Raw genomic sequence first — 9,593 nt, 5'->3', positions numbered from 1 at the left:
ACATCCTTTGTAGCTCTTTTGTCTTATGAATACACACTTAGGATTGCTGTATCTTTTTGGTGGATTGACCATTTTATCATAATGTCCCTCTCTGCCTCTGGTAATTTTCTTTCCTCCAAAGTCCACTTCATCTGATATAAATCTAGTCTGTCCTTTCCTCTGATTAATGTTTGCATGATATGTATTTTCCATCCTGTGCTTTCAACTTTTCTATATTAATATATTTGGAGTTAGTTACTTGTAGATAACATATAGCTGAATCATGTTTTTTTTTGTTTTTAATCTACTCTGTCAGTCTCTGAGTTTTGTGTGGTCTATTTAGACCATTTACATTTACTTTTACCATTGATATGTTAAGGCTTAAGGTTGCCATTTTTCTTTTTTGTTTTCTGTTTTCTCTGGTTTTCTTTTTTCTGCATTCTTGTGGGTTGCTTCAACATATTTTAGAATTCCATTTTGATTTATTTATAGTGTTTTTGAGTGTCTCTTTGTGTAGCTTCTTTAGTAATTATTCTAGGTATTAAAAATATACATATAGGACTTCCACTTGTGCGTGAGGCGAGCAGAGCCAGAGTTGAGACCAGAGGCCGAACTCGGGATCTGACAAGATGGCCGGGCTGCCCCACAGGATTATCAAGGAAACCCAGCGTTTGCTGGCAGAACCAGTTCCTGGCATTAAGGCAGAACCAGATAAGAGCAACGCCTGTTATTTTCTGCTGGCCCCCAGAATTCCCCCTTTGAGGGAGGGACTTTTAAGCTTGAACTATTCCTACCAGAAGAATACCCGATGGCAGCCCCTAAAGTATGCTTCATGACCAAAATTTATCATCCTAATGTAGACAAGTTGGGAAGAATATGTTTAGATATTTTGAAAGATAAGTGGTCCCCAGCACTGCAGATCCGCACAGTTCTGCTATCGATCCAGGCTTTGTTAAGTGCTCCCAATCCAGATGATCCATTAGCAAATGATGTAGCAGAGCAGTGGAAGACCAACGAAGCCCAAGCCATAGAAACAGCTAGAACATGTGCCATGAATAATATTTAAAATCGATCTGATCATCAAGTGTGCATCACTTCTCCTGTTCTGGCAAGACTTCTTGCTTTTTTGTTTGCATTTAATGGACACAGTCTTAGAAACATTACAGAATAAAAGCCCAGACATCTTCAGTCCTTTGGTAATTAGAAGCACATTAGCAAATCTATGTCTTGTCCTGATTCACTGTTGTAAAGCATGAGCAGAGGCTAGAAGTACCATCTGGATTGTTGTGAAACATTTAAAAGCAGTGGCCCTTCTCTGCTTTTGTTCATTTCCCCCATCATGGTTTGAGTATAAAGCACTGTGAATGAAGGTAGTTGTCAGGGTTAGCTGCAGGGGTGTGAGTGTTTTTCTTTATTACTTTTTTTGAGGGGGAGAGGTAGTTTTATTTTAATTTTATGGGCTCCTTTCCCCCTTTTTATGGTGATCTAATTGCATTAAAAGGAGCTAACCAGTTCTTTAGAATATGCTCTCTAGCCAAGTCTAACTTTATTGAGACGCTGTAGATGGACAAGCTTGATTGTTTGAACCAAAATGGGAACATTAAACAAACATCACAGCCCTCACTAATAACATTGTGACTTTGCTGTCAAGTGTAGAATCCTTCCTTCAAGAAAAAGCTTGTGACCATTTTGTATGGCTTGTCTGGAAACTTCTGTAAATCTTACGTTTTAGTAAAATATTTTTTGTTATTCTAAAAAATATATATATACATATGTATATAACCCACCTATATACATAGAATACACATATATACATTAACGTATATACACACATTTAAGTGTATTATACATATTACATATATATGTTGTGTATGTTTGTACAGATATATATGTGTGTATACCTACATCCACATTAGTATGGTAATGGCTTTTTTAATAATTGCAGAAGTCCTCTGGATTTCTTTGCATTAGCGAAAACAGGTACTAATGTAGGTCTTTCGTAAAGTAAAGTGGTGTAATGTGAACTTTCGGAAAGCAGGGGATATTGTTCACTTTATGCCATTTCAGCTTATGAAAAGTTTCATAGGAACATTCCACTTTCGGATAGCGGAGGATATAATAAATTTATCAGTTAATTGGTGTCATCATTTTATCAGTTCAAGTGAAATAATCCTTATGTCTCTTTATCCTTCCCCATTTACAGCATAATTTTGTTTCTTAAATATTTTCTCTATATACATTTAGAACTATCAGTGTTGCCTTAACCATAAAAAAAATTTCAGAAAACTCAAGAGAAGAAATGCCTATTGTATTTATATTTCTGTGTTATGTTCCCTGTATGTTTGTGTTCTTTTTTCCTTCATGATGTTCCAAGTTTCCTTCTGTTACCATTTCCTTTCGGTTTCAAGAACTTCCTTTAGCCATTCTTTTATAATAAGTCTGCTGGTGAAAAATTCTCTTTGATTTCTTCTGTATAAGAATGTTTTGATTTTCCCTTTATTCCTGGAGGATATTTCACTGAGTATAGGATTCAAAATTCTTTGGCGGGGGGGGGCGGGGGGTGGTGGGACTTGAACTCATGACCCTGAGATCCAGACCTGAGCTGATAGCAAGAGTCAGATGCTTAACTGATGGAGCGACCCAGCTGCCCCAACAATTCTTTTCTTTCAATACTTGAAAAATATCATGGCACCCCCCCCATGGCCTCTGATGAAAAATCTACTGTCATTTCATTGTTTTTCCTTGTAAAGTGTCATTTCTCTGTAGTTGCTTTGAATATATATATATTTTTTGTTTTGTTTTTTTAAAGATTTTATGTATTTATTTGAGAGAGAGAGAATGAGAGAGAGAAAGCACATGAGATGGGGGGAGGGTCAGAGGGAGAAGCAGACTCCCCGCCGAGCAGGGAGCCTGACGCGGGACTCGATCCCGGGACCCTGAGATCATGACCTGAGCCGGAGGCAGTCGCTTAACCAACTGAGCCACTCAGGAGCCCTCAATATATATGTTTTTGTCTTTAGTGTTTAGAAGTTTAATTATGATGTGTCCTTGCATGGGTTTCTTTGGGGTTATCCTGTTTGGGTCCCTCAGCTTCCTTAATTGTTAGGTTTATGTAACATGCCACCTTTGGAAAGTTTGCAGCCATTATTTGAAGTACTTTTTTCAGCCTTGCCCTCTTTCTCCTTTCCTTCTAGGACTCCGGGGACACAAATTTACATCTTTTGTGTATTCCCACTGCTTCCTGAGGTTTTGTTTGTTTGAAGTTGGTTTTCTGTCTGTCGTTCAGATTAGCTAATTCCTGTCATTTTGCTTCCAGTCTGCCAAGTCTGGCCTCTGTCACGTCCCTTCTGCTGTTGGGCCCATCCACGGAGCTTTTCATTATTTATCTTGGTTATTGTATTTTTCAGTTCTAAAACGTCCATTTGGATGATCTTCATACCTTCTATTTCTGGGCCAGGCTCTTTATATTCTTTGCTGAGGCCATTCATTTTTCATCTGTTTCAAGTGTGTTTGTAAGTGCCTTTTGAAACATTTTATTTATTTATCCATTCATTCATTCGTTCGTTCATTTATTTTTAAGATTTTATTTATTTATTTGATAGAGACATAATGAGAGCAGGAACACAAGCATGGGGAGTCGGGGAGGGAGAAGCGGGCTTCCCGCTGAGCAGGGAGCTTGAGGCGGGGCTCGATCCCAGGACCCTGGGATCATGACCTGAGCTGAAGGCAGATGCCTAATGACTGAGCCACCCAGGAGCCCTTTGTTGAAACATTTTAATCATGGCTTTGGTGATGGGGGGTCTTTTGTGTCCATTCCACTGGGCCAAGGGATGTTCAGATAGCTCATTAAAACATTATTCTGGTTGTTTGGTGAGGGTGTTTCTGGAAAAGATTAGCATCTGAATTGATGGACTGAGGAGAGCAGGTAAGACTCTTCCCAATGTGTTGGGCCTCATCCAATCTGTTGATGGCTTAAATAGAACAAAAAGGCAGAAGAAGGTTGAATTTGCTCTCTATTGAGCAAACATGGATCTCCTGCCCTCAGTGCTCCTGGTTCTGGGGCCTTCATATCTGGACTGGAATCTACACCTTTGGCTCTCAGACCTTTGAACTATATCACCTGCTCTCCTGGGTCCCCAGCGTGCAGACAGCAGATCTTGGGACTTCTCGGCTTCTATAATCATCTATTGGTTCTGCTTTTCTGGAGCATTCTAATACAGTGCTTTTAAATCTTTGTCAGATAATTCAGATATCTTGGTCAGCCTGGTGTCAGCATCTGTTGTCTGTCTTTATTCAGTTTGAGATCTTTCTGGTTCTTGGGATGACAAGTGATTTTCTACTGAAACGTGGGCATTTTGTGTTATGTTCTGAGACTTGGGATCTTATTTAAACCTTCTCTTTCAGCTGGCTTTTTGACGCCGGTCCAACAGGAAAAGATTGAGGGGCACTGCCTCATTACCGCCACATGGAGATGGAAGGATGGCTTCCCCTTGACCTGCATTGACAGCCAAGAGGGGAGCCCTTGTTATTGGTTGCGTGGGCAGGGGAGTTCCAGTTCCTTGTGTAGTCTCCACGGACGCTGCAATGGGGGTGGCCTCGTTGCTCTAGGCAGTGGTAAAAGTCTGGAGTCTCCACTGGTTTTTTCTGAGGCTTCATATCAGAGAGAGGGAGAGCGATCCTGTGACTGCTGGTGGGGGCGGAGGTCCAGGCTCCTCTCTCACCACGGAGGTGGGTGGCTTCATCGCTGCCCAGTGGGTGACACCATTTCTCAGTGCTGTTGGGGTATCTTGTTATAGCCTCATGAGTGTGGAAATCTGGGCTCCCCACTTGGCCTTTGCTGGCGTGGACCAGGGGCAGGACACAGTCTTTTCTGTAGTTGTAGTTCCCTAGGGCTTCCATCACAAATTTCTACAGTCTGGGTGGCTTAAACAGACAAATTGATTCTCACAGTTCCGGAGGCCAGAAGTCTGAAATCCCGATGTTGGCAAGACCGGGCTCCCTCCCAGGGGTCTAGGGAGAAGACTTCCCTGCCTCTGCTGGCTTCTGGAGGCTTCAGGGCCTCCTTCGCTAGCCACCGCCTAACTGCAGTCTCTGCCTCTGGCTTCTCATGGCCCCTCTGCTTCTTACAAGGACACCTGTCCAGATTTAGGACCCGCCCAGGTAATCTGCAACGATCTTATGTCAAGATCTTTAGCTTATTTATATCTGCAAAGATTCTTTTTCCAAATGACGCCACATCACATGTTCCAAGATGTGGACATGTCTTTTTGTGGGCTACCATTCAACCCTGTACAGTGGTGTTTGGTTTGAAGAGAGCCATGGTGGGCGACAAGTTTTCTGTCTTACGAGGCTGCCCCTTTTGTGGTCCTTTGGCAAGAGGGACCAGGCGTGGAGCCCAATGCGGGGCTCGAACCCAGGACCCTGAGATCACGACCTGAGCTGAAACCAAGAGTCAGATGCTCAACCGACTGAGCCACCCAGGCTCTCCCTTTTCTCAGAGAAGCTATATATTTTAATATCAAAACATAAAAATGGAATAGTAAGTAGAGACAAACAGTAAAGAGAGCCTTTATGAGGGATTTGCCTGTAGAAAGGTAAAAAGTAAGCATCTGAGGGCCTCTGTTATATATGAAGGATTAGGGCAAGAACAAGAAGTGAAACATAGGGGCGCCTGGGTGGCTCAGTCATTCAGCATCTGCCTTCGGCTCAGGTCATGGTCCCAGGGTCCTGGGATCGAGCCCCACATCGGGCTCCCTGCTCAGCGGGAAGCCTGCTTCTCCCTCTCCCTCTGCCTATCCGCCCTGCTCGTGCTCTCTCCATTTCCTGGAGAGCTTTTAAAAACAGCAAAAATTCTGATGTAATTGGTGCCAGCGGAGCTCGGGCTTTTTTTGGTGTGTGTGAGTGTTTTAAAAAACAAAATGGTTTTATTATGAAGGCAGTAACTTGGGAGTTAACTGCTCCAAAGTAACTAACTGTCAGTCCCCACCATGATTGTTTTGCAGATCTAAATGTGTTCTACTGAAGACTATCCTTTATTCTGAAATAATCTTCCTTGCTCTTTTTGTACTTTTATAAAATGAAAGTGCCAATAGGTGTCAGGTTTGATTATTTTGTTTGCAAATCCTCTTACCAGACAAAACAAAAAGAAATGTGAAAAATGTGTATTACTGCCCAATGGGTGACACCATTTCGCAGTGCTGTTGGGGTATCTCGTTACAGATGTGTGTACTGTGAAGTACACAACTCGGGGATCTACTCAACACCCCGCATCGCCTGACATATGGCCATCTGAAAAATTCTTTTTTTTTTTAAAGATTTTATTTATTTATTCATGAGAGACAGAGAGAGAGAGAGAGAGAAGCAGAGGGAGAAGCAGACTCCCTGCGGAGCAGGAAGCCCGATGTGGGACTCGATCCAGGGACTCCAGGATCATGACCTGAGCCGAAGGCAGTCACTTAACCAGCTGAGCCACCCAGGCGCCCCTCTACTTACTAATCTTACATATGGCAATGTTAGAAAGCTTGTAGTTTTGTAGGAGAATTAGACTATGTCAATACAATCTCGGGAGACTTTTCCATGTTCTGAAAATAGCTGTGGAAGAAGAAGTTTATACAATGGAGCATGTGATTCTCTTTGGAGGTGAGCACGGAGATTGAAGTTGGTTGTAGGAAAGGAAATGGTGATGTAAACCAAGAGCAGGTTACTGTGCTAGGTATCTTTTGGAAGGAGGCATTTTAATCTCATTTTATGGTTGAGGAAACCCACTCAGTGTGTTTAAGTAACTTTCTGCATTTTGAAGCTGCAAAAGCACCAAAGTTGGCATTCAGATCCAAGCCTATCAGCTCTCAGTTCTCCCACCACTCTAAGGGTAGTGTCCACACTAGCCTCTGTCCCCCAGGACACTACTTTGATATTAGATACTTTGGAATGTGGTTTATTAAAAGATAGTTGAATGTTTCCCTCTCTGGAATTTAAGATTCATGAGGACAGGAACAATGTCTGGCTTATACATCTTTGTATAAACATGCCTAGCTAAGGCAAAGGCCATAGTAAGTGCTCAGTAAGTATTTAATGAGTGAGTAAGTCTCCGTAAGCCTAATGACTCACATGGTAACCCTGGTCCGACTACAAAGCCTCACAGAAGAACTAACCCCCCAAATAAAAGAAATAGGGACACTATAGACAGAATCCACTCAAAAGAAAATCTCAGTTGGATCCCTGCTATAGTTTGGTAGTGCACTAGGTGACTCATAAATTTAAGTGTCAAAATATAAAAAGCTTTTCTTCTGATACCTTTATAACTTCACTCTTTCTCTGCAGTTACAAGCAATGAATCTACTAAAGAAATAGATGCTTATTCAGGGACAGAAGGAAAAAGAAAAGTGACTCTGGTTTTGACCCATGAGGCCCCGGGAGAATCCTTGAAACAGGTTCTGAGTCTTATTCAACATCTCATTCCCTGCTTGGGACAAGCGTTGGCATATTTAATAGATGAATGAAAAAATGGCTGCTAGTGGCCGCATGCTAGAAAGGCAGGTAGAAGCTCTTTGGGTTCTGAAAAAGGATGGAGTAGCTTGGACACAATATGATGGTGCACCTGCACATGGCCCCTGGTTGAAGCTTTGCCATGTGGGTAGGATGGTAGTCAAAAATGGGAAAATAGATAAAATACAGTAGTCCAGGAGGTATCAACCCTGCTGTCTAGAACCAGCTTTATAGAGTGATCCCATGTGACGTTAAAGTAACGATCTTACATTTGTCTCAGAATGTACTTGAGTAAATTTTTATTCCTATATAAAAATGGACCATACCCTCATAGGAACTAGTACATAGGAACAGAAGATGGTCCAGGAATTGGATCATAGACTACATACTGAGAACACCAGAGTGCATGTATGTACTTAGATTCTGCTGTGCCCTGGGACTCCACTTGTTTGGAGGGGGGACTGCATACTGAGATAAGACTGGAGAGATAAATGAAGTCAGGTCAGAAAGAGTATGATTTTTATTGACAACAACCCAGGAACCATTAATGGTAAGATCTCTGCTTTAATATGGTACTTGACATAATTAACAGAACCTCACATATTTCCACTTTTCTAGGAGGGGCATACTATTTGTTACTTTAACAAAATATAAATTGAATTTTTAGAAACTATTTTTGACAATGAACTTCCTGTTTTACTTACTAGAAATTTACTGTGTTCTAAGCTGTGTACTAGACACTCATCCCTTCTGCCTTTTTCCCAATGAGAACATCATCCTTCTTGAACTCCCTTTTCTATTTTCTGTACTAAAAATTGTTTAGAGTGGCGCCTGGGTGGCTGTTGGTTAAGCGGCTGCCTTCGGCTCAGGTCATGATCCCAGGGTCCTGGGATTGAGCCCCACATCGGGCTCCTTGCTCAGCAGGGAGTCTGCTTCTCCCTCTCCCTCTGCCTCTGCTTGTATGCTCACTCACTCTCTCTCTCAAATCAATAAAATCTTTAAAAATTTTTTAAAGATTTAAATATAAGAACTATAAAATTTTTTAAAAATGGGTAAATTGAGATGTCTCAAAAATGGCAGTGAAAAGCCTGCCTCTCATCTGTTTTCTCCAGATTACCTTCCCTAAAAGCAGCTGTCTCTATGTATCCTTTAGACATGCTATAACCCAAACAAAATGGGCACATTAACTTTTCAATTAAAAAATTTGGAGCACACCAGAAACTGTTCTGTACCTTTTATCTTGGCAGTTATTTCACATTGGTTCACACACAAAAAACCCAAACCCTTCCTGACCCTTTTTTTTTTATTACTGTATAGTATTCCACTTACACGGCTTGTATAATGTAGCCAGTTCCCTACTGATGACTTGTGTCTAATCCGTTTTCAACAGTGGTAACAATTTGTAATTTTACATGTGTTTACCTGTAGGGTAACTACCTAAAGATGGAATTGTTAGAGCAAAGGCTGAATGCATTGTTATTTTTTAAAAGATTTTTGAGAGTGAGAGAGATCACAGAGGGAGTGGGAGAAGCAAACTCCCCAAATGAGCAGGGAGCCTGATGTGGGCCTCGATCCCAGGACCCTGAGATCATGACCTGAGCCGAAGGCAGACGCTTAACCCTGAGCCATCCAGGTGCCCCGCATTGTGATTTTATTAAAGTACCAGAATGCTCGCTCTCTCTTGACATTGTACCCATTTTGCCACCAGAAGGGTCTTGAGTGCTTGTTAATATGCCAGTAGTGAAACCACTTTCTATTGACAGCAAGCTGAATCCATCTGTGTTCTTGCTCTCATTCCTTCCTTTTTCTGGTAACTTGTCTTTGGCTTCTGTATATCTGCAATCCTGCTCAACCCTCCCATCCACTCTCCCCAGAATTCTTAACTTTGCCTGTCTCTGTATGGTATGGCCCCATTTTCACATACTCTTCATGTGTGAAGCCTCTCCATCTCATTTCCCATGTACTAGACACTTTAAACCCGTTTCCTATCATGTCACTACCCTGAAGTTGCCATCTGACTCATTTTCTGTGCTGCAGGACTACTGCTTCCTCTCTGAAACCTTCTCCTTGGCTTCATCGCCCCTCTGCCCTGCAACAGCACTGACCGAGGACTTCTCAGGCATGTACTT

At 41.9% G+C, this 9,593-nt stretch overlaps 1 pseudogene; it reads left to right on the top strand.

Moving 5' to 3' along the window:
• Positions 1 to 608: 608 nt before the first annotated feature.
• Positions 609 to 1,045, top strand: LOC113939100 (annotated as a pseudogene).
• Positions 1,046 to 9,593: the final 8,548 nt, after the last annotated feature.

This window comes from Zalophus californianus, chromosome 16 (assembly GCF_009762305.2).
Source record: "Zalophus californianus isolate mZalCal1 chromosome 16, mZalCal1.pri.v2, whole genome shotgun sequence".
NCBI lineage: Eukaryota > Metazoa > Chordata > Mammalia > Carnivora > Otariidae > Zalophus > Zalophus californianus.
This window is presented reverse-complemented; position numbering and strand designations above follow the sequence as displayed.